General features: G+C 36.6%; 1 long non-coding RNA gene across 2 annotated transcripts; it reads left to right on the plus strand.

The window, feature by feature from the left end:
• Positions 1 to 2181: 2181 nt before the first annotated feature.
• Positions 2182 to 12093, plus strand: LOC128291856 (uncharacterized). Of its 2 annotated transcripts, XR_008281794.1 has the most exons (4): positions 2182 to 2514; positions 2741 to 2817; positions 3194 to 3279; positions 11786 to 12093. It is a non-coding gene; the product is annotated as an uncharacterized LOC128291856 (long non-coding RNA). The 2 variants fall into 2 exon arrangements; XR_008281793.1 differs by lacking the exons at positions 2182 to 2514; positions 2741 to 2817; positions 3194 to 3279 and adding exons at positions 8756 to 9085; positions 9279 to 9355.
• The last annotated feature ends 14930 nt before the right edge of the window (positions 12094 to 27023 follow it).

Consider the following 27023-nt stretch of genomic DNA (forward strand, 5'->3'; position numbering starts at 1 on the left):
GCTGTCACATTAGCCATATGACATCATTAGCTTGCTGACATCAGAAACAGAATGTCCATGTTTTTGCACATTGGCTAGGACATGGGCATGTCGTGGCCGTGTGAGGGACACAGGCCATTGATACGTGCGTGTGTTTGGCCGTGTGAAAACCCATGTTGGTGTGAATTAGAATTAATGCTACACGGGTGTGGGACACAGGCTTGTCCTAGGGTGCTTAGGTCATGTGAGCCACACGGGCCATCAGTACGACCATGTCAAAATGATCACATGGGCGTGTTACTCTTCCACACGGACATGTGCCCTGTTTTAAAGGCAACTTTCTTAAGGTTGGTTTAAGGACCCAAAAAGGTTTTGATTAGTTTTCAATGATCGATTTGGGGCTCGTAGGCCCATAATAATAAGTTGATAGTAGAAATTAAAAAAGTTTTAAATTTGCACAGAGTTTCTGTGACTTGAGATATGTTGTATTCATGAGACCAGGTTAGGTAATGCCTTGTACTCTGCCCCGACGTGGGTTACGGGTTAGAGTGTTACATTTAGTGGTATCAGAGCTATGGTTTAGTCGGTTCTAGGACTAACCTAGCGAGAGTACGAGACTAGCTATACATGTCATAACTGTATATTAATAGTGTGATGATTTCTGACCGTTACAAATTATGTTTTTATATAGTAAATGGATCCTGATAGAGCCACGACGGATGATGTGGAAAGTAACGCACCAGGTCCCACTAAGGGACCGCGCCAGTTGAGAGTGAGCCCATGACTATGGGCCAAGACGGAGGGGCTAAAGAAGCCTATCTTCTAATGATGGATGCTTGGTACGCGGAGTTTGTTCGTGTGAATTCGAACACTCCACCTTCTCCACCTCCTCAGATTCCTCAGTATGCCCTGGTAGCTCCACAAGGTGTGAACATGTTTAAAAGAGATAAGCCTCTGGTAGACAAGATCCGAAACAAGGGGTTGAGGAATTCCATGCAAACCTCGATGATGATTCGGAGAAAGTAGAGTTTTGGTTAAAGAATACCATTAGGGTATTCGATGAATTTTCGTGTACGCCTGAGGAGTGCATGAAATGTGCTGTGTTGCTCTTACGAGATTAGGCTTATCAGTGGTGGAACGCTTTCACGTCTGTCATACCAAGAGAGAGGATCACGTGGGAATTCTTCCAGGAGGAATTTCGGAAAAAAGTATATTAGCCAAAGATTCATAGACCAAACAGGAAAGAGTTCCTAGAGCTAAAGCAGGACCGAATGTCAGTGACAAAATATGAATGTGAATTTGTGAGGCTTAGCAAGTATGCACAGGAGTGTGTATCTACAAAAGCCACCATGTGTAAAACGTTTGAGGATGACCTCAATGAAGATATCCGAGTGTTTGTTGCCATTTTATAGCTGCGGGAATTTGTAGCACTTGTTGAAAGAGCCTGTAAGGCCGAAGAGCTAATTAAAGAAAGGAGGAAAGCGACTTTTGAGTCCTGGGATTTATAGAAAAGACAGATACGGAAATCACATCAGTCCTCATCTAAAAGATTGAGAGAATTCACTACCCATCGAATGCTTCGGTGGGTATTCAAATAGGAACAAGAACCAGCAGAACACAACTTCGAAAGCCCAGACCACTTCGGTTGCAAGTGTTGGTAGCACTCGGCCAAATAGGCAGATTGCTCGCAATATGGAAGGCGTCATTTTGGTGAGTGCTGAGGGAATGAAAAGGGTTGTTTCAAGTGCGGATCATTGGAACACTTCATCTGTGATTGTCCCGAGTTAGATGATAGAGACAAAAAACAAGATGTGAAAGCAAGCAGTGCTCCTTTGAGTGGTAGATTACAAAAGGACCCCGGAAGTGAGGCTAGCACTAGAGGCACGCCAGGAGATACTGTGGTGAGGTCCAAGGGCAAAGCACCTGTGACACCCCTAATTTGACCCTAGTTGAAAAGTGGTTTCGGGACCACAAAATCGAGTCATAAAAATAATTAGCCGTCATATTTTATGACTATTATATGTGAATACGAATGTGTGAAAGTTTTAAGCTTTGATTTAGTAAATTGTATGTGAATTTAGTCAATAGGACTTATGTGCGACACTTTTGAAATGTGATAGGTCAAAATATAAGGATCTATTAGTGCATGAAATAAAAAGGGGGGACTTGCATGTCAATTTCCCCCCTAATTTGGTAGTGGCCGGCCATGAGCATGAGAGGGGACAAAATGTTATGGGGTGAAACATGTTGGAAACATGTTGTGTTAGTGTGTTAGGGGAGAAAGAATAAAATAAAGGGGTTAGTAATAAAGAAATGAAAAGGGAGGGGTGATGAGAAAAAAAAAAAAAGGTTGTCTCATCCATGTTCCCCCCCCATTGCCGTGACTTGAGAAGCAAAAGAAAAGAAGAAATCGGTTCTTCTTAGCTGAAATGAAAAGAAGAAGAAAGGAATGAAGCTAGAAAGGAGAGGGCAGCTGTATGTAGTGGAAAACCATGGAATTTGTTTGCTTAGAAGTTAAAATTTTCAAGTAGAAGGGTAACTCTTCTAAACTCTCCCTTGCCCATAGCTTTTCGTTGACAAATTCTGGTTGCATTGTTGATTTGAGCTTGACGAATATGTGGGAGAAGAGAAGATTCTCTTTTCTAGTTGCAAATGTTGCATGTCTAGTAGATGAAGAGTTTCTCACTTGTGTTAAAAGAATCTAGTGAATGCTTGTGTTGTTATAATCTATTTTTGTAACTTTGGGGTTGATTGTATTTAGCTAACAAGGTAGGAGAAGGTGGTAGTAGACAAGGGAAAGAGCAAATTGAATAGGTGGAATCGGTGTTGGGAGCCTTGGTGAGTTTTCCTTGAACTTTTATTTTCTTGTGTTTGATAATTGTTGAAACCGTTAAATTGCTGTCCGAATTTTACCTTGTTGGTATCGTTAATTGCTGCCCTGTTCATGCTGTCTAAATGTTGTACTATTAATGTTGTCCGAATCAGCCTCCGAATGTGATATATTACAGCAATTAAGCCAAGTGTTATGGGTCCTCTTAGGCTGCCCACAACGCAACCTTTCAATACTAATGTTACCATGAATTAACCTTCAATTGATGGTGTGGTGTATGATCTCATAACTCGGTTTGGTATTGAGATAAAGATTAAATGATATGTGATTGTTAAGTGAATAATATTAGTTAAGTACTTAAGCAAATCTATTGTTTTACTTAAGCTTAAGAGCAAAGAGGATCAAAGTCGGATAGGGGAAAAGAGAGTAAACGAATAGCCGTGGACATCTAATCGTCGACCACTCCCGAGGTAAGTTTTAAGTATTAAACGTTGAGTAAATTCAATCATATTAGGACATAATGAGTTGATTTAATAAGATATGATGTGGCCATGATATGTCTTAAACTCAAATGGTAAGTTCATAAGTGTTTGGACTTGGAAATTTAAGAGCAACATGTAATAGTTTGCTTGGGACAGCAGCAGTAACGTGATTTTAGAAAATCACTATAAATTGTTTGTGTGGAATTATAGGCTGAATAAAATATGTAATCAAAGCTTAGTTGGTCTAGTTTCCTATAAAAGAGACCGTGGAAGCAAAGAAATTTCCTATAAAGAGATATTTAAAGTTGTGTGGGACAGGGTCAGAATGACACCGAAATCCCTGTTCTGTTTTGAGAAAATCACTATAATTTGTACAAAAATGGTTACAAGATAAAATTTATATGCTTAGACTCCTTAATGAGTCTAGTTTCAAATGAAATCAAATAGAACATACTTTGAATTCTGTACAATGAGAATTTTGATTCGTAGTGAAGACTGGTCAGGTTAGTCAAACAGTGAAACAGGGAAACTTTAAGAAAAATCTGGTATTGATTTGCCAAACCAAAAATTCTGAAAAATTTATAGATGGAAGATATACGAGTCTATATTCAGGGAAAATTAACGGCACTTCATTTGGAGTTTCGTAGCTCCATTTATGAATAATTTAATGACTGTTGCTCAGGAAAAACAGCTTGTGCTGAATTTGGGATTTTGTTGTAAACCTTAATAAAACCATTTGAGTTGCTTATAAGCCATTGCTGAAATTGATATACAAGTTAAATATATATATGTGTGGTAAAGCCAAATGGCTAGTGTGAAATATGTATGTGATATATGTGTGGTAAAGCCAAATGGCTAGTGTGAAATATGTATGTGATATATGTGTGTGGTAAAGCCAAATGGCTAGTGTGAAATATGTATGTGATATATGTGTGGTAAAGCCAAATGGCTAGTGTGAAATATGTATGAGATATATGTGTGGTAAAGCCAAATGGCTAGTATGAAACATGTATGAGATGTATATATGTGATAAGGCCGAATGGCCGATGTGATGAATGTCATAGTGTATATAAGTGATAAGGCCGAATGGCCAATGCGATGAATATGAAAGTGTATAAATGTGATAAGTCCCGAGGGGCATTTGTGTCAAGATTATATCCGGTTAAAACCCCGCAGCATTATGCGAGAATATTATCCTGATTAATGTCCGTGAGGCTTCGTGCTCGTACTAGATCCGAGCTTTAAAGACCCGATCGCTAAAGGCTAGGATTCAAGTAAGACTTTGATATTGAGTATCGCATTAAGTTACCATCAAATAAGTATTATGTATTTAAGATGTTCAGTATCGTATTACTTACCCATCGGTGGGGTGATTTCGAGGTGAATTATCGATCGAGAGGTAGGTAAATGTGACTAATATTATAACTCCAAATATGAGAATGATCTAATTGGTAATGGTATGTTGTATAGTAAAGTATGCGATGAAATATTCTTATGTATTAGTGCATATTCTCGCCCAAAAGCCTATGATTTGAGTATGGGTTGGGTTGAGCTAGATGTGCCAAGACAAGGTAAGGATTATGATTTGTAAGCTTACGATATGTGATAAGGAATATGTTTGGTTCTTTATGTGCCTATGGTAATTTAGTACTTGTCATGTTGAAATACTTAAAAGCATGGATGTGATTATGAACAAGTGGAAAGGATTATTGAAGTTGAAAATCGATGAAGAATGTGCTTGGGAAATATTTGACCATCTAGGTCATTATTATTCAAAGTATTTATGTGGCAGCCAAGTGTTGCGCTTAATGATATTATAGATCGAGATGAAGCCCGGATTAACTTCATCGAACAGTTGATATGAACGACCAATGATAGTGATTGAGAACACTTTGTTTTGCTTAAAACTTACTAAGCATTAAATGCTTACTCCGCTTTCTCTGCTTCTCTGCTTTATAGATTTTGCTCGTTAGCTATCGGATTCGGGATCATTGAAGTCAAGTCATCCACACTATCAAAGCCCCCATTTTGGTACAATTTTGGTTGAACTTTGAAATGGCATGTATAGGACTACCCTTTTGTTGTAGGTTATGTACCTTTCGGTTTTGTGTAAATTCGGATAGCCATGCGAAAATGGCTTATATACGCTTTCTAGCATAGTACTATAATCGTTTGTATGTTGATCATTATGAGGTATGGAATTGTTTTGAAACGATTAGCCATTGGAATGGTTAATCATGATCACACCTTGTGCTATGTATGCAAAGGGGCCAATTGAATCATGGAAACCATGAAATAGGTCAAGCCTACCTTAAAGGCAGATGCTGACAGCAGCAGTGATGTGGATGTGAAAATCACTAAAAATAGTAGGAATGGTATTAAATAGTGAATAAATTATGTAAATGAACCTTGATGAATCTAATTTCATATAGAAGAAACGAAACGGTCATATGAGTTATATATTAAGAGATATTAAAGTTCTCGTGAAACAGGGCCAGAACGGTTTCTGGATCCCCTGTTCCGACTTTGGAAATTCATTTTAAATTAACCAGAGATAATTAGGAGTCATTCCATATATGTATAGATTCCTCTCTGAGTTTAGTTTCTATAGAAACAAACGGCATCAGTATTGAAGCCCTGTACAGGGAGATATCCAATTCGTAATGCACGAAGGTCAGTGCAGTCGGTCCCTGCAACAGGGGAGACTTTAACTAATAAACTGTACTAATTGGCCCGACCAAAAATTCTAGAAAAAAATATGTTGATGGACTTATGAGTCTAGTTTCAGGGAAAAATTACGAAACTGATTTTCGAGCTTTAAAACTCAAGATATGATTTTTAAAGCGACAGTGATGCAGTAACCATCTAGTCTGGAAAATTTTTTTATGGATCGTGAAAACAATTAAGCTAAGTCTGTGGTACCTTGTGTTCGACTCGTAACGGACTCGGCACGGGTGTTACAATTTTATTGGTATCGAGCTACGGTTTAGTCGATTCTAGGACTACCGTAATACGTTTGGGTCTAGCTATACATGCCATTATGTGATTATTTGATAGTGTGGTGATTTCGACAATTGAAAATGTGTTTATTTATTGTAATGAATTCGATCCCGATCGAGTAGTAGCAGATGGTATTGAGAGGACCGAGACATGCTTATGATGTGTCAATATTAAGAAGGGTATAACATAAGTACGTTTTGAGTAAGTGAATTTGGTATTTAATTTAAAATGCCATGATATACATGTATGATAGATGAATGATGTCCCATTGTCCTTATCATAATAAGGTTATTAGAGAAATGAACAAAGGAAGAGATTGGGGATATATGCTTTTGTGTGATTACTTATTGAGCTGAAAGTTTAGTAAAAGAAGCATACATGTATTAGATTTGAATGATATTTACGACTTAAAGTCAAGAATCATGTTATATGTTTACATGTGAATGAATTGATTAAATTATAAATGTGATTTGTGCCATGTGAAACATGATAACATGTGAATAAATATGTATGAGACTCATGATGTGAATCCGAGTTTAAAGACCCATTGACTGTATGAAGAGATTATGTCCGGTAAAGACCCGATGGCTAGGTACAGAGATTATGTCCGGATTAAAATTACTGGCTTTGTGTGGAGATTTCATCCGAGCTAAAGGTCTCGACGATGATCCGGCTAAGTCCCAAGAGCATTCGTGCTAGTGATATATCCGGCTAAGTCCCAAGAGCATTCGTGCTAGTGATATATCCGGCTAAGTTCAAGAGCATTCGTGCTAGTGATATATCCGGCTAAGTTCAAGAGCATTCATGCTAGTGACGATCCGGACTAAGTTCAAGAGCATTCGTGCTAGTGATGTATCCGGACTAAGTTCAAGAGCATTCGTGCTAGTGATGTATCCGGCTAGGTCCCAAGAGTAATCATGTTGGTGACGTGTATTCGCCTCCGTGCCTAGTAGGCTTCGTGCGGTAAATTGAGCAAAGTTTAAGTGTTCATTATTATACAATTCAAATTTATATGAGACGATATGTTTAAAAGTGTACATACGTGATGTTTATAGACTTGGGTAAGTCATTTCAATGTGTAATAACGAATGAATAAGAGCACTAAGTGTGTGAAGTGGAATTCATGTAAGACCTCGTGCAGGGACGAAGGCATTGATTTGAGATAATGTGTAAGACCATGCAGGACATGGCATCGGCTCGATATGTGAGAATATGTAAGACCATATCTAGGATATGGCATTGTAAGAGCCATATGTGCTTGAATTAGTTGAGCCCTTACAAGTAAGTATTCGCCGGTTGATAAACGAGCTACCGCCTTTGGCTAAGTTGATCTTTTGTGTATGAACATAAGGGTTGGTAATGTGAAGTAAGTTCTTGAGTAAATAGAGCTTAAATTATGATTTGATTAGATCATGTTTTAAGCAAATCGAAATCATGCTCTTGGTGTGTGGCTATTGAGCGAAATTGTAAATATGATAAGTGTCTTGTGTTTGAGCTTTGGTAATGAGAATGTAATAAGAATGTGTATTGATTTGTTGATATATGTGCTTGGTTATTTGAATGGTATCTGGCTAAGTCCCAAGGCTTTTGTGCGAGTTACTAAATCCGGGCTAATTCTCAAGGCAATTGTGTGAATCACTATAACCGGCTATGTCCCAAGACAATCGAGTGAGTCGCTATATCCGGTTAAATCTCAAGGTACGTGATTCGAAATGAGCAATCTTGCTGTAAAATTTCAGTTAATACGCTTGCAAAAATTCTAGCAATGAGGTATGTTAGTATGTCTTTGAATGAATTAAATGTTCAGTGTGTGTGGAAGTTGAATTTTCTGTTGGAAATAAGTTAAGTTGAATATTGAGATACGATGGAGTTATAAAGGATATTTATTGGGATGTTTGAGTATATTTATACTTTCGGTCAGAGTTACTGACTTATACATGAATGAAAATGTGGGTTACAAATATGTGGGTTGATGATGTGAATTATACATGTTAATATGTGCTTAATATGTGTTTGAAATGCATTTGTGAATTAAATTAAGTGATTATTGCTTATGAAATCAAGAAAATGAGATATATGTGCATACTTGTAGAAATGCTCATATGAATATAATTCAATAAGAGGACGTTATCCTAAACTATGCATCGGTAGAAATTTTGGGGACGAAAATCCCTAAAGGGAGGGAGAGTTGTGACACCCTAATTTGACCCTAGTTGAAAAGTGGTTTCGGGACCACAAAATCGAGTCATAAAATAATTAGCCATCATATTTATGACTATTATATGTGAATCTGAATGTGTGAAAGTTTTAAGCTTTGATTTAGTAAATTGTATGTGAATTTAGTCAATAGGACTTATGTGCGACACTTTTGAAATGTGATAGGTCAAAATATAAGGATCTATTAGTGCATGAAATAAAAAGGGGGGACTTGCATGTCAATTTCCCCCCTAATTTGGTAGTGGCCGGCCATGAGCATGAGAGGGGACAAAATGTTATGGGGTGAAACATGTTGGAAACATGTTGTGTTAGTGTGTTAGGGGAGAAAGAATAAAATAAAGGGGTTAGTAATAAAGAAATGAAAAGGGAGGGGTGATGAGAAAAAAAAAAAGGTTGTCTCATCCATGTTCCCCCCCATTGCCGTGACTTGAGAAGCAAAAGAAAAGAAGAAATCGGTTCTTCTTAGCTGAAATGAAAAGAAGAAGAAAGGAATGAAGCTAGAAAGGAGAGGGCAGCTGCATGTAGTGGAAAACCATGGAATTTGTTTGCTTAGAAGTTAAAATTTTCAAGTAGAAGGGTAACTCTTCTAAACTCTCCCTTGCCCATAGCTTTTCGTTGACGAATATGTGGGAGAAGAGAAGATTCTCTTTTCTAGTTGCAAATGTTGCATGTCTAGTAGATGAAGAGTTTCTCACTTGTGTTAAAAGAATCTAGTGAATGCTTGTGTTGTTATAATCTATTTTTGTAACTTTGGGGTTGATTGTATTTAGCTAACAAGGTAGGAGAAGGTGGTAGTAGACAAGGGAAAGAGCAAATTGAATAGGTGGAATCGGTGTTGGGAGCCTTGGTGAGTTTTCCTTGAACTTTTATTTTCTTGTGTTTGATAATTGTTGAAACCGTTAAATTGCTGTCCGAATTTTACCTTGTTGGTATCGTTAATTGCTGCCCTGTTCATGCTGTCTAAATGTTGTACTATTAATGCTGTCCGAATCAGCCTCCGAATGTGATATATTACAGCAATTAAGCCAAGTGTTGCGGGTCCTCTTAGGCTGCCCACAACGCAACCTTTCAATACTAATGTTACCATGAATTAACCTTCAATTGATGGTGTGGTGTATGATCTCATAACTCGGTTTGGTATTGAGATAAAGATTAAATGATATGTGATTGTTAAGTGAATAATATTAGTTAAGTACTTAAGCAAATCTATTGTTTTACTTAAGCTTAAGAGCAAAGAGGATCAAAGTCGGATAGGGAAAAGAGAGTAAGCGAATAGCCGTGGACATCTAATCGTCGACCACTCCCGAGGTAAGTTTTAAGTATTAAACGTTGAGTAAATTCAATCATATTAGGACATAATGAGTTGATTTAATAAGATATGATGTGGCCATGATATGTCTTAAACTCAAATGGTAAGTTCATAAGTGTTTGGACTTGGAAATTTAAGAGCAACATGTAATAGTTTGCTTGGGACAGCAGCAGTAACGTGATTTTAGAAAATCACTATAAATTGTTTGTGTGGAATTATAGGCTGAATAAAATATGTAATCAAAGCTTAGTTGGTCTAGTTTCCTATAAAAGAGACCGTGGAAGCAAAGAAATTTCCTATAAAGAGATATTTAAAGTTGTGTGGGACAGGGTCAGAATGACACTGAAATCCCCTGTTCTGTTTTGAGAAAATCACTATAATTTGTACAAAAATGGTTACAAGATAAAATTTATATGCTTAGACTCCTTAATGAGTCTAGTTTCAAATGAAATCAAATAGAACATACTTTGAATTCTGTACAATGAGAATTTTGATTCGTAGTGAAGACTGGTCAGGTTAGTCAAACAGTGAAACAGGGAAACTTTAAGAAAAATCTGGTATTGATTTGCCAAACCAAAATTCTGAAAAATTTATAGATGGAAGATATACGAGTCTATATTCAGGAAAATTAACGGCACTTCATTTGGAGTTTCGTAGCTCCATTTATGAATAATTTAATGACTGTTGCTCAGGAAAAACAGCTTGTGCTGAATTTGGGATTTTGTTGTAAACCTTAATAAAACCATTTGAGTTGCTTATAAGCCATTGCTGAAATTGATATACAAGTTAAATATATATATGTGTGGTAAAGCCAAATGGCTAGTGTGAAATATGTATGTGATATATGTGTGGTAAAGCCAAATGGCTAGTGTGAAATATGTATGTGATATATGTGTGGTAAAGCCAAATGGCTAGTGTGAAATATGTATGTGATATATGTGTGGTAAAGCCAAATGGCTAGTGTGAAATATGTATGAGATATATGTGTGGTAAAGCCAAATGGCTAGTATGAAACATGTATGAGATGTATATATGTGATAAGGCCGAATGGCGATGTGATGAATGTCATAGTGTATATAAGTGATAAGGCCGAATGGCCAATGCGATGAATATGAAAGTGTATAAATGTGATAAGTCCCGAGGGCATTTGTGTCAAGACTATATCCGGGTTAAAACCCCGCAGCATTATGCGAGAATATTATCCTGATTAATGTCCGTGAGGCTTCGTTACTCGTACTAGATCCGAGCTTTAAAGACCCGATCGCTAAAGGCTAGGATTCAAGTAAGACTTTGATATTGAGTATCTGCATTAAGTTACCATCAAATAAGTATTATGTATTTAAGATGTTCAGTATATTACTTACCCATCGGTGGGGTGATTTCGAGGTGAATTATCGATGTCGAGAGGTAGGTAAATGTGACTAATATTATAACTCCAAATATGAGAATGATCTAATTGGTAATGGTATGTTGTATAGTAAAGTATGCGATGAAATATTCTTATGTATTAGTGCATATTCTGCCCAAAAGCCTATGATTTGAGTATGGGTTGGGTTGAGCTAGATGTGCCAAGACAAGGTAAGGATTATGATTTGTAAGCTTACGATATGTGATAAGGAATATGTTTGGTTCTTTATGTGCCTATGGTAATTTAGTACTTGTCATGTTGAAATACTTAAAAGCATGGATGTGATTATGAACAAGTGGAAAGGATTATTGAAGTTGAAAATCGATGAAGAATGTGCTTGGGAAATATTTGACCATCTAGGTCATTATTATTCGAAAGTATTTATGTGGCAGCCAAGTGTTGCGTTTAATGATATTATAGATCGAGATGAAGCCCTGGATTAACTTCATCGAGCAGTTGATATGAACGACCAATGATAGTGATTGAGAACACTTTGTTTTGCTTAAAACTTACTAAGCATTAAATGCTTACTCCGCTTTCTCTGTTTCTCTGTTTTATAGATTTTGCTCGTTAGCTATCGGATTCGGGATCATTGAAGTCGAAGTCATCCACACTATCAAAGCCCCCATTTTGGTACAATTTTGGTTGAACTTTGAAATGGCATGTATAGGACTACCCTTTTGTTGTAGGTTATGTACCTTTCGGTTTTGTGTAAATTCGGATAGCCATGCGAAAATGGCTTATATACGTTTCTAGCATAGTACTATAATCGTTTGTATGTTGATCATTATGAGGTATGGAATTGTTTTGAAACGATTAGCCATTGGAATGGTTAATCATGATCACACCTTGTGCTATGTATGCAAAAGGGCCAATTGAATCATGGAAACCATGAAATAGGTCAAGCCTACCTTAAAGGCAGATGCTGACAGCAGCAGTGATGTGGATGTGAAAAATCACTAAAAATAGTAGGAATGGTATTAAATAGTGAATAAATTATGTAAATGAACCTTGATGAATCTAATTTCATATAGAAGAAACGAAACGGTCATATGAGTTATATATTAAGAGATATTAAAGTTCTCGTGAAACAGGGCCAGAACGGTTTCTGGATCCCTGTTCCGACTTTGGAAATTCATTTTAAATTAACCAGAGATAATTAGGAGTCATTCCATATATGTATAGATTCCTCTCTGAGTTTAGTTTCTATAGAAACAAACGGCATCAGTATTGAAGCCCTGTACAGGGAGATATCCAATTCGTAATGCACGAAGGTCAGTGCAGTCGGTCCCTGCAATAGGGGAGACTTTAACTAATAAACTGTACTAATTGGCCCGACCAAAAATTCTAGAAAAAAATATGTTGATGGACTTGTGAGTCTAGTTTCAGGGAAAAATTACGAAACTGATTTTCGAGCTTTAAAACTCAAGATATGATTTTTAAAGCGACAGTGACACAGTAACCAGCTAGTCTGGAAAATTTTTTTTATGGACTGTGAAAACAATTAAGCTAAGTCTGTGTGTACCTTGTGTTCGACTCCGGTAACGGACTCGGGTACGGGGTGTTACAGCACCTGCAATGACTTATGCTATTCGAGCTCAGGAAGAGGCAGAGTCTCCCGACGTGATCACGGGTACATTTTCTATCCATGAAATATCTATTGTTTCTTTAATTGACCCGAGATCTACCCACTTTTATGTATGTATGAATTGATACCTCGTATGGGTATGCTAGTAGAGTCTACTGAGTTTGTAATAGAACTATCCAATCCTTTAGGCAGACATGTAGTAGTAGATCAAGTATGTAGAAATTGCCCTTTGACAATTAGAGGTCATTGTTTTCTGGCTAATTTGATGTTATTGTTGTTTAATGAGTTTGATGTAATCCTTGGGATGGATTGGTTGACTGCTCATAGTGTTATAGTGGACTGCGGGAAAAAGATAATTGAGTTGAAATGTAAAGATGAGAATGTTCCTCGAGTTGGACCAAATCAGTCAGATAATCCGTCTATAGTAATATCGTCTTTGACTACCGAGAAATATATGAGGAAAGGATATGAGGCTTATCTAGATTTTGTGTTGAATACTCAAGTGTCTGAGTTGAAGATTGAATCGGTACCAGTGGTTTGTGAGTTTACAAACATGTTTCCGGAAGAATTACCCAGATTGCCACCAGTAAGGGAAGTTGAGTTCGGAATTGAGTTGGTCCCCGGTACGACACCCATCTTGATTGCTCCGTACATGATGGCTTTAACGGAGTTAAAAGAGTTGAAAGCATAGTTGTAAAAGCTAAAGGACAAGGGCTTTGCGAGACCGAGCTTTTCCCCATGGGAAGCTCCAGTACTCTTCGTGAAAAAGAAAGATGGGTCAATGAGATTATGTATCGATTATAGACAGCTCAATAAAGAAACAGTGAAGAACAAATGTCCTTTGCCAATGATCGACTATCTGTTTGATCAGTTAAAGGGAGTCACTTTATTTTCTAAGATTGACCTGAGATCTGGATACTACCAATTAAGAGTGAAAGAGCAAGATGTAGCGAAGATTGTGTTTCGGACAAGATACGGACATTATGAGTTCCTCGTCATGCCCTTTAGTTTGACTAATGCCCTGACGATGTTTATGGATTTGATGAACCGTATTTTTTTACCGTATCTAGATAAGTTTGTCATCGTCTTTATTGATGACATATTGGTTTATTCGCGTGATGACAGCGAGCACGCGAAGCATCTGAGAGTTGTGTTGCAAACCTTGAGAAACAAGCAATTATACGCCAAGTTCAGTAAGAGTGAATTTTGGCTTAAAGAGGTTGGATTCCTAAGACACATTGTGTCGGGAGATGGGATTCGAGTTGACTCAAGCAAGATCTTGACTATTGTGGAGTGGAAACCGCCGAGGAATGTGACAGAAGTCCGAAGCTTTTTGGGTTTGGCTAGATACTATAGATGGTTTGTAAATGGATTCGCCAATGACAAGGCTACTGCATAAGGATGTCAAGTTTGATTGGACAAAAAAATGTCAATAGAGTTTCGAGAAATTAAAGGCTTTGTTGACCAAAGCCCTAGTGTTAGTGCAACCAGAGTCGGGCAAGGAGTTTGTGGTATATAACAATGCCTCCTTGAATGGTTTAGGGTGTGTGCTTATGCAAGAAGGTAAGGTCATAGCTTACGCTTCCAGGCAACTGAAGCCACATGAGAAGAATTATTGGACGCATGATTTAGAGTTGGCTGCCATCGTGTTCGCGTTGAAAATTTGGAGACACCATCTATATGGCAAGAAATTTCAGGTATTCACCAACCATAAGAGCTTAAAGTACTTGATGACTCAAAAGGAGTTGAATTTGCAGCAACGTCGGTGGTTAGAGCTGTTAAAGGATTACAAGTTGATTATCGACTATCATTCGGGGAAGGCGGACGTCTTCGCCAATGCATTGAGTAGAAAATCATTAGTTGCACTGAGAGCAATGAATGTCAGTATGGCTTTGTCTGATGATGGTTCAGTTTTAGCAGAGTTGGGAGCTAGATCGACATTTCTTCAAGAGATCCGCAAAGCTCAGAAAAGTGATGAGAAGCTACAAGCCAAGAAAACTCAGTGTGAATTGGGAGTTAAATTAGATTTTCGTATTAGTACTGATGGATGTATAATGTTCAAAGATAGATTTTGTGTACCCAAGGAGAATGGACTTATTCAGAAGATTCCACGAGAAGCACATAGCAGTTGTTTGTCTGTCCACCCGGGTAGTGTGAAAATGTACAACGACCTTAAGAAAATGTATTGGTGGTCGGGTATGAAAAGAGACATTTCAGAGTTTGTGTCTAAGTGCCTAGTGTGTCAGAAAGTGAAGGTTGAACACCAAGTACCTTCCGGTCTACTTCAACCTATCATGGTCCCTGAGTGGAAGTGGGATTGGGTCACTATAGACTTTGTATCAGGTTTTCCATTGACCCCGAAGAAAAAGGATGCTATTTGGGTTATTGTGGATAGGCTAACAAAGTCGGTACACTTCATACCTATTTATACCGATTACTCCCTTGAGAGATTAGCCGACTTGTACGTTTCTGAGATTGTAAGACTACACAGGTTGCCCATATCGATTATTTCAGACAGGGATCTGAGATTTACCTCGAGGTTTTGGAAAAAAGTTACAAGAGGTATTGGGAACAAAGTTAAGTTTTGGCACAGCTTTCCATCCGCAAACCAACGGTCAGTCAGAGAGAGTAATTCGGATATTAGAGGACAGGTTACGATGTTGCATCCTTGAGTTCCAAGGTAGTTGGGAAAAGTATCTACCGTTGGTTGAATTCGCCTATAATAACAGTTATCAGACAAGTCTGAAAATGACACCTTATGAGGCTTTGTATGGGCGAAAGTGTCAAACGCCCTTATATTGGACTGAGCTAATAGAGAGTCAGATTCATGGGGTCAATCTAGTCAAAGAGACTGAAGAGAGAGTTAAAGTAATTCGTGACTACTAGAAAGTCATCTCGGATAGATAGAAATCCTACGCTGACTTGAAACGAAAGGAAGTTGAATTTCAAGTCGGTGATAAGGTATTTTTAAAAGTGTCCCCATGGAGGTGTAACACCCCGTACCCGAGTCCGTTACCGGAGTCGAACACAAGGTGCGTACAGACTTAACTTAATTATTTTCACAGTCCATAAAAAAAAAAATTTCCAGGCAAGCTGGTTACTGCATCACTGTCGCCTTAAAAATCATATCTTGAGTTTCAAAGCTCGAAAATCATTTTCGTAATTTTTCCCTGAAACTAGACTCATATTTCCATCTACACATTTTTTTTTAGAATTTTTGGTTGGGCCAATTAGTACAGTTTATTAGTTAAAGTCTCCCCTATTACAGGGTGCGACTACACTGACCTTCATGCATTACGACCTGGATATCTCCCTGTACACGGCTTCAATACTGATGCCGTTTGTTTATATAGAAACTAGACTCAAATAGGAATCTATAAATATATTGCATGACTCCTAATTATCTCTTGTTAATTTATAGTGAATTTCCAAATTCGGGACAGGGATTTCAGAAACCGTTCTGGTCCTGTTTTACGAAAACCTAAACATCTCTTAATATACAACTCATATGACCGTTTCGTTTCTTCCATATGAAAGTAGATTCATCAAGGTTCATTTACATAATTTATTCACTATTTAATTCCATTCCTGATATTTTTAGTGATTTTTCACATCCACACCACTGCTGCTGTCAGCATCTGTTTTCAAGGTAACTTTACCTATTTCGTGGTTTCCATGGACCAACTAGAGTTTTGTCATACATAGGTCCACATATGATCATATTTAGCCATTCCAAGGGCTGATCATTGCCTAACACTTCCATTCCAGTCCATAGTCACATCATGAAACCATATATATATACATAAACACAAATGGTCTAATGCCATACTCCACTTCTACGAGCCATTTTCGCATGGCTGTACACACATACATCACAAAAAGTACTTGAAAAACAACAAAGGGTAGTCCTATACATGCCATATCCAGAGTTCAACTAAAAGAGTACCAAAGGGCTTTGATAGTGTGGATGACTTCGACTTCGATGATCCCGAATCCGATAGCTAACGAACAAAATCTAGAAAACAAAGAGCCAAAGCAACGGGGTAAGCATTTTAATGCTTAGTAAGTTTCAAGTAATGAAATCAGCTTTGACTAAAGCATTACGTTCACATAGCTAAATGAATCACTTTATTAATACACATTCTCATAATCATACTTACTTCACACTTCATCAACATATACACACACAAGGTATCAACCTATCTAAGAGTCGAAAGTTCGTTAGTCGATTGAACGAACACTATTTCAAACGAATCGACTTTTCCGATGCACATGTAAACATACCTTATCGTATGGGTTTTTTTTCGAGCGTATTAATTGAAGTTATTACAGCACCAAAACGCTCACCGTCAAACCGAGTTTCTTCAGAATTTAGCCGGATATAACCACAAGCACAATTGCCTTCGGGTCTTAACCCGGATTTGGTAACTTGCACAAATGCCTTCGGGTCTTAGCCCGGATATAACAACTCGCACAAATTCCTTCGGGTCTTAGCCCGGATATAACAACTCGCACGAATGCCTTCGGGTCTTAGCCCGGATATAATCACTAGCATAAATGCCTTCGGGACTTAGCCCGGGTATCAATCAAATGCTCATGTACACATATATCAATAATCACGACACATCCATATTTCATTTTCGTTACTAAGGCTCAAACACAAAACATTTATCAAACCTTTCCAATTTCGGCTCAATAGCCACACACAAAGAGCATGATTTCAATTGACTTTACAACGTAGTCCCTACGCACATTCGGCTATCCGCCATAATATGACAAATCATTTCAATATAATTCAAGTAGGGTCATTACTCAAGACTCACCTCGGATGTTGTCGAACGATTTAACGGCTATTCGCTCACTTTTTCCTTCCCTTGTCCAACTTTGGTCGCCTAAGCTCTTGAGCTTAATTCAAACAAATAGAGCTTATTAATAATTTATCAATTTAACAATCTGATTACATACATTTATATTATACAATTAGCGCGAATAGCTTTATTGACTAGTTACTCAAGCATTATACATGTGCTCTACTCATGCACCACCGAATAATAGGACTAGCTTAATACCTTGCATTTTCGAATTCATAGACATCATTTCATTCCTTACAACACACATTTTGTCCCTAACCATCATAAGAGTCCAAGGCATCACTTAAAATGCCGAATTCCAATTAAGTCTACCATCATAGCATTATCATATTTATGCACTTGGTAAGTTGCATTTGAACACATTCGGCACTAAGTGTCCAAACCAATGTTCCTCGAACATTAAACTCAATTTATAACCCATTCAAAATCCCTTAGCAACAAGCATTTAACAACAATGTACTTAACCAATTCCTTAAGCACACATTCGGCAACATATATACATATATGTCAATGACTAAAACACTTAGGCCGATTCCTTCCATTTTGTATCTATGCACCTATTTGATCATTAGTTTAGTTCAAACACCCTTACACCAAGATTCATCCAATTTAACATGAATCACAAACCTAGACCCTCAATAGCTACTATGGCCGAAAGTCCTAGTCATGCCAAAATCAAAATTCCTAGCATGGGCTACCTAAAGAACTTGATAACTAGTTCAAATCTCAAACCATCTAACATACTTATCAAGTGTATACAACATTACCACCATTTTATCTCAAGTCATACTCATAAGCACATCCATCCAAACACATTCGTACTTAAACATCATTCCGGCTTAACACCCATATCACATTTACTCATTAAAACATGAAGAAGGTAATCAAATTTCTTCACTAACAACCATGGCCAATGCTTCATTCACCCCCTAAGTCCAAAATTTTAACATAGGCTATTAAAGAACTTAGTAATTAACTTAAATTAAGCTAAAATTCCAAAATCTAACATGAATTACTAACCTTGTTTTGAACTTAAGACAACAGAATGCTATCTCCTTTCTTCCTCTAAGTTTGGCCAAAAGAATGAAAAAAAAAGGATGAGCAAATTTTTTTCTCTTTTCTTCAACTCACTGCAAGGGGGGACACTCACACCATTCTCTTTTTTTTTCTTCCTTTCATTATTCAATTCCCATGCTCATTATTTTATTTTTTCTTACATACACCATTGTCACAACATGTTTTATGACATGTTTTTGCCCATAACTCTTTGTCATGGCCGCCACTAGCACTTAGGGGGAAATTTGACATGCAAGTCCTCCTTTTGATTACATGCACTATTAGGTCCTTATAGATTAGCCTATCACATTTCAAAAGTGTCACACAAGTCCTACTAACTGAATTCACATGCAATCGACTAAATCGAAGCTTGAAATTTTTACACATTCATAATTACATATTCTAGACAATAAATATTACGTTCAAACATTTCGGTGACTCAGTTTAGCGGTCCCGAAACCACTTCCCGACTAGGGTCAATTTTGGACTGTCACAGGAGGAAAGTCCTCAAATTTGGTAGAAAAGACAAGTTAAGTCCTTGTTTCATAGGGCCTTATGAGGTTATCGAGAGAGTAGGATCAGTTGCTTATCGATTGGCTTTACCACCAGAGTTGGAAAAGATTTACAACGTGTTTCATGTGTCCATGTTACATCGATTTAGATCAAACCCTTCGCATGTGATTGAGCCGACAGAGGTTGAGATTCTTTTGGACGTGACATATGGTGAAGAGCCAGTCAAGATTTTAGCCCCAGAAGTCAAACAATTGAGAAATAAAAGTATTGCACTTGTGAAAGTTTTGTGGTGTAGACATGGAGTCAAGGAAGCCACATGAGAACCCGAGGAGACTATGAGAGATCAGTACCCTAACTTATTCACCAGTAAGATTTTTGGGGACGAAAATCCCTAAGGGGGAGAAATGAAACATCTCAATTTTGAGGCTTGTCGGAATAGTGTTCTCGGGACCACAAATCCGAAGTTAAAAAAATTATTTTATTGTTATTATTTTGGAGTCATAGCATGTTTATATTAGTACATGAAATATTTGGTGAGTTAATTTTGACGTTTGTGAGTCCAATTGCGAAAAAGGACTAAATCGCATAAGGTGAAAAACTTCTATTTTGATAGCTAAAGGTGTTAATTTATTAAAGAAGAAAAATTGTGGGATTTTAAAGGGAAATTAGACCCTTAGAAATAGAGTGGCCGGCCATAGGAGACATATGTGGTCAAAAATTTCAAAATTTGTTGGGTTAGGTGACCAATTTTGACTAAAATATAAGTAAAATAAAAGAAGAATAATATCATCCCTTACTCATCTCTTTTCTCCACTAAAAATTAGCCATGGAAGGGGGTTTGAGAGCTTAAAAATTTTCAGCAACTTGAAGCACTCACAAGTAAGTTATTTCCATACCCTTTATTGATGATTTTTTCATTTTTGAGACCCGTGCAGCACGAGCTTTTAAATGAGGGTACTATCTTGCAAAATGGTTGAAGGTCTAGGGTTTTTCCATGAGAGCATTTAGGGTGTTTTCTAAAATTCTAAGGAAGAATATGAGTCTTAGTTGTGTAATAGACAACTTTTGTGAAAGGTGTTACCATAAAAACACCTAAAGGGACTATTTTGCACAAGTTGTAAAATAAGTGATAAATATTTGAAATAAAGAGAATTTGGGGTTGCTATAAGAGTAAAAAGAGTTCAAATAAGCTTAATATGCGAAGAAATTTGATAAAAATCGATTTTCGAGCATAGGGGTAAAATGGTCATTTTTCTAAAGTTTAAGGGCAAAATGGTTATTTTATCGAACATGTGAATTTTTAATTGCTTAATTTTATTTAGTGATTAAATGAGTGCATTTTTCTATTTTAGATCAAGAATTCCCAAATCCGAACCTAGATCGAGGAAAAGGCAAGCAAATCTACTAAACCGACTAGTCGTGTATGTAATAGCCCAAAATTGGGTCTAGTTGGAACAGAGGTTTTGGAACCAAAAAATTCAAGATATAAATAATTATTTTATGATTATTTTGAGGTCTATGATATGAGTGCATGATTGTGTGAAACTTTCGTGAAGAAATTCTATGCATAAAGTGCTCAATTTGAAATGAGGGACTAAATTGAATAAGTTGCAAAACTTGCATTCTAGAAGTTTCTAGTATGAAATTGCTTTGAAATATTAATTAGGAGGTCTTAAATAGAAATTTGACCAATTTCTAAGTTATGGACAAAAATTGGACATGGATGGAATTTTTTTAAAGTTTAGTAAGGAAGGGCATTTTGGTCATTTGGTAATTAAAAGAAATAAAAAGGGAAAATAAAGCCAAAATTGACTCATCTTTTTCATGGAGGCCGAAATTAGCATGGGGGAAGCCATGGATTGGGTTTTCAAGCTTTCCAAGCTCAATAGTAAGTCCGTTCTAACCTTGTGTTTCAAGTTCTTTACGTTTTTGGAAGCCCGGTAATTTGATTAAGCTTATTCTAGCAATAAATTATGCTAGGGTTCATATTTGGAAAAATACCCATAGGTGAAATGTGTTTATTTTGATGTTTTATGATAGAATATGAGGTTTTAAATTATGTTAGACAACTTGTGCTACTCAGTTTTGAGTGAAAACGAGTAAAATGGCTTAATCGGTAAAAATACCTAATAGTCATAAGTATATGTTAGAGTGAGAATTTGATGTTGCCATAGAAGGGAAAAGTTATCAGCATGTCATAAAACATAAGAATAAGGGATGAAGTTTAATTCCCGAGCCTAGGGGCAAAAGTGTAAATATGCAAAAGTTTAGGGGAAAAATTGTAATTTTTCCAAAGTTTGAGTTAAGGACTATTTTGAATAGTACATTAATTAAATAAGTAAAATATGATGTTTTAGATCCCGGAAAACGAGATTTGAAAAATCGAAAATTAGAAAAGTTAGTAAAATGGTCGTTTTAGTATTGAGGTAAGTTCATATGTATAATAAGCATTAATTTATGAATGTTTCAATGTAAAATTGATATATTTACTATGATTGCTGAGGTGTTGAAAGTATGTAAGTTGGTGTGATAATAATACAGCAATAATGCTGTAATTTATATTTGAAAGTTAAATTTAGTGAATTAATTGAATTATGTTAAATTAAATGTTTATGGTGCCTAGTTTATGAATTGATTTAAAATATGTCTATGGTACATGAAGTGCATTGAATTATCATACATAAATGTGATTTCTATGATTATGGATATTATGGGAAATTGTAAGTTCATATGATTTTTAATAAGGCAATGTGTAATTTAATGTTATTGCATTGATATTAAATGAGATGTAAGTTTATATGTAAGTAATACATCAATTTTACTTGTATTATGATATTTTATAATAATATTGGAAATATGTTTGTTGATAATTACTTGATTGGTGAAATTGTTGGAAAAGAGAGAGAAATCCCGATTGAACCTTCGGAAAGATTGGATGATATAGATGGTATGTAGCTAGGTCACATGTATGGTGCTGAGTGCACATCATGTGTACAAGAGAGCTACAAGACATTATGTGTAACACCCCGTACCCGAGACCGTTGCTGGATGCGGACACGAGGGGTTAACGGGCTTAATCCACTTACTTGCACAGTTCATTTTAAAATTTCCAGACAGCTGGCTAACTATGTCACTGTCACCTTAAAAATCATATCTTGAGTTCCACAACTCGAAAATCAGTTTCGTGATTTTTCCCTGAAACTAGACTCATATATGCATCTACAAATTTTTTTCTAGAATTTTTGGTCAGACCAATTAGTACATTTTATTAGTTAAATTCCCCCATGTTACAGGGATCGACTACACTGACCTTTTCGCATTACGACTTGGATATCTCCCTGTACGGGGCTTCAATACTGATGACATTTGTTTCTACAGAAACTAGACTCGAAAAGGAATCTGTACATATATGGAATGACTTATAATTATCTCTGGTCAATTTATAATGAATTTCCAAAGTCGGAACAGGGACTCCAGAAACCGTTCTGGCCCTGTCTCATGAAAACTTAAATATCTCTTAACATACTGTTCATATGATTGTTTCGTTATTTTCCTATGAAAATAGACTCGTCAAGGTTCGTTTACATAATTTATTCACTATTTAATTCCATTCCTAATATTTTTAGTGATTTTTCACATCCACGTCAGTGGAGCTGTCAGCATCTGTCTTTAAGGTAGGCTTTACCTATTTCATAGTTTCCATGATTCAACTAGCCCTTTAACATAAATAGCACAAAATATGATCATGATTAACCATCCCAATGGCTAATCGTTTCCAAACATGTCCATGCCTCTTAATGAACAACATACAATGATTATAATACCATGCCCAAAGTATACTTAAGCCATTTTCGCATGGCTATCCAAATTTACACAAAACCGAAAGGTACATGACCTACAACAAAAGGGTAGTCCTATACATGCCATTTCAAAGTCCAACCAAAAATATACTGAAAGGAGCTTTGATAGTGTGGGCGACTTCGACTTCAAAATCCAGAGTCGATAGCTGAAGAACCAAAATCTATAAAACAGAGAATCAAAGAAACGGAGTAAGCATTTAATGCTTAGTAAGTTTGAGTCATGAATTTAGACACAACCAAAGTATAGCATTCATGTAGCTAAACAGATAATTTCATATGCACAAATTCTCAATATCATACTTACTTCACATTACCAACCCTTATATTCATACACAAAGATCAACTTAGCTAAAGGCGGTAGCTCATTTATCAACCGAGCGAATACTTATTTGTAAGGGCTCGACTAATTCAAAGCACATACTGAAACATACCTCATTGTTGGGATTTCACAAGCGTATTAACTGAAATTTTACAGCAAGATCATTCATTCCCGAATCACGTACCTTCGAGTTTAACCGGATATAGCTACTCGTTCAAATGCCTTCGGACATAGCCCGGTTATAGTAACTCGCACAAATGCCTTCGGGACTTAACCCGGATTTAAAACTCAAGACCATGCCTTCGGCTTAGCCCTAATTAGTAACTCGCACAAATGCCTTCGGATCTTAGTCCGGATTTAGTCACTTAGCACAAAGCCTTCGGGACTTAGCCCGGACATCATTTGAATAATCATGCACATTTATCAATAAATCATGACACATTCGTATTTCATTTTCGTTAGCAAAACTCTAACACGAGACACTTATCACACTTGCAATTTCGGCTCAATAGCCACACACAAAGAGCATGATTTTGATTTGCTTAAAACGTGATCTAATCAAATCATAATCTAAGTTCCATTACTCAAAAACTTACCTCGGATGTTATCGAACGACTTCAACGGCTATTCGATCACTTTTTCCTTTCCCTTATCCAACTGTGGTCCTCTAAGCTCTTGAGCTAATTCAAACAAATTTAACTTATTAAAGTCTCATTTTGCTAGCTTATGGCCTAATATGACAAGGAGTTTGATAGGTCATATGGCCACCTTTTAGCTCAAATACACAATGATCATACACATTTTTAATCACATCAAGCAATTTAATACAATTCATTCGAACATCAAAAGAGAAGCTCAAGGTACTTAGCCCATATATACATTAGACATTAGAGTCACATATGTACGAAATCACGAATCGAATTCAACATACTAGCTAATATTTCCCCTTAGCCGAATTTTCTAAGTCAAGCTAAAGCCATCAATAGGCTACCTATGGCCGAACATACACATCAACTCATGCACTCATTCATGTGGCCGAACATACACATCTATGCTAAGGCCGATTGCAACACTTAATACATTCTACAAATATGGTCACTTGTATTGACTAAACACCATTTGTTTCAAGTTCAAAACTTGGCTAATACACATATATACACTATTAAAGCATCCTCTCCTTTCCATTAATTCAACACATGCATTACCCATAAAAAACAAAATTATATTCGCCTTAGCACACAACTTGCTAGCCGATTCTTCTCCATCTAGCAACTAATGCACATACGAGCTCATTTGTTAGACTCTACTTCATCTAACAACAACCTTATTTCTCTTCTATTTCCTACCATGGCCGAATGCTCAAGATACCTCAATATCAAAACTTTTAACTTGGGTTGCTTAAAGAGCTTGGTGATAAGTTCAAATTTATCTAACACCTCAAGCAACATAACACATCCCTTAATCTAGTGAACCACCATAGCATCAAACACCAACCAAGAAAACAACACCCAAGGCCGAGTATCATCTTCATCACATAGCAAGATTTAGACCATGGGCTAGGTAGAGCTCAAGCTAACAACTAAAACATGCATGCATCTCATGGACAACATCAAACATACCTTAGTCTAGCAAATCACCATAGCCGATTTTCTCAAGCTCCTCCCCTTCCTTTCTTTCCTCTATTCGGCCAAGGATGAACTAAAGGATGAACACTTGTTTTTTTTTTTTGTTTTTCTCTCCTTCAACTCACGGCAATGGGGGCATGGATGAGACCATTTTTTTTCATCACTCCTCCCTTTCATTATTCAATTACCATGCTCATTATTTTATTTTTCCTTACATAATGCATTAAGCCAACATGTCTATGACATGTTTCTTTTTAGCCATAACACCTTGTCCACCCATGCTCATGGTCGGCCACTACATATTAGGGGGGGAAATTGACATGCAAGTCCTCCCTTTTGATTACATGCACTATTAGATCCTTGTAGATTAGCCTATCACATTTCAAAAGTGTCACACAAGTCCTTTTGACTAAATTCACATGCAATTTACTAAATCGAAGCTTAAAATTTTCGCACATTCATATTCACATATTTTAGACCATAAATATCACATTCAAATAATTTGGTGACTCGGTTTAGCGGTCCCGAAACCACTTTTCGACTAGGGTCACTTTAGGGCTGTCACATTATGATGTAGCTAGGTTGCATGGGTGATACTATGTGTACACCATCTAGACAAGAGAGCTACGGGATATATGTAGCTAGGTCGCATGCGTGGTTCTAGGTGAAGGACACCATGTAGACAAGAGAGCTATGAGATAAACTGGGTAGGTCACATAGGTGGTGCGAAGTGTTCACCATGTGTACAAGAGAGCTGAACTATATGATGGGTGGAGCTATGTGCTGAAACCACCAAGTATCGAGGATTGATCCAAAGTGTTCAACGGGAGACTCTCTATTTATTGCTTTGTGAGTTTTGTGATGAATAAGTGCAGGAACTTGGTTATGTGAATGATGTGTACATTAAGTGAACGGGATGTGGTAAGGTTATAAAAAAGTAAGTTATATGTGAGGATGATTTTATGGTGACCTTGTGATCATGGGCCTATACTTGTGATGTATGAAATGTGGTGAAAATGATTTGTGATATGTATGTTAAAATGAGGTTAATACAAAGAAAGTGTGAAAGAGTGAATTAGCAATAAAACTGTTTTGGACAGTAGCAGTGACGTGATTTTGAAAAATCACCAAAATTAGTATAAATTGAATCAGAGACTGAATGAGATATCAAATTAAATCTTAATGAGTCTATTTTCATATAAAAGAAACATAGAAGCAAAGGACTTCTATATTTTGAGATATTCATGTTTTTTTGAGACTGGTTCAAAATGATTACGTGATCCTCTGTTTTGACTTTGGAAAATCACAAAAAATTGGAGAAAAATAATTAGAGGCTAAACCAATAATAACATATCCGAGTTCTGTACTGTGAGATAATTAATTTTTAGTGAAGAGAGGGCATAACTATCAGAAAGTGAAACAGGGGAAAATTTAATGAATAAACTGTACTAATTGGCTAAACCAAAAATTATGAAAATTTTATGGTGGAAAGGTATGTGAGTCTAGTTTCAGGGGAAATTTACAGATCTTAATTTGGAGCTCTGTAGCTCGAATTATAAATAAGTAAGTGACTATGACTCGTGTGGACAGTTTGATGTGAGCATTTATTAGTAAATTGTGAAATCGTACTTACAAGAATGCTATATACATTAAGGATATGGAATGGAGAGGAGGAGGAGAAAAATAAATATATGTAGAATACATGGAAACTATGGTATATGAAATATTGATATAATGAAATAAATGATATGTGTTTATAAGAAAACAGAAAGAGAATGATATGTATCATGACATGTATATATATATGACTAGTCTCAATGTAATGCTTGTTGGGTATGGAGTTGAATTGAAATGCTTCAGGCAAACATGTTATTCTGCGCATCTGAATTGTGGTATTTTATAAAGATATGATCTAGCTTTAAATATGAATGCTTGATGATTAAGTTGAAGATATTTGGTAAGATGA

Source organism: Gossypium arboreum, chromosome 4 (assembly GCF_025698485.1).
Source record: "Gossypium arboreum isolate Shixiya-1 chromosome 4, ASM2569848v2, whole genome shotgun sequence".
NCBI classification, from domain to species: Eukaryota; Viridiplantae; Streptophyta; class Magnoliopsida; order Malvales; family Malvaceae; genus Gossypium; species Gossypium arboreum.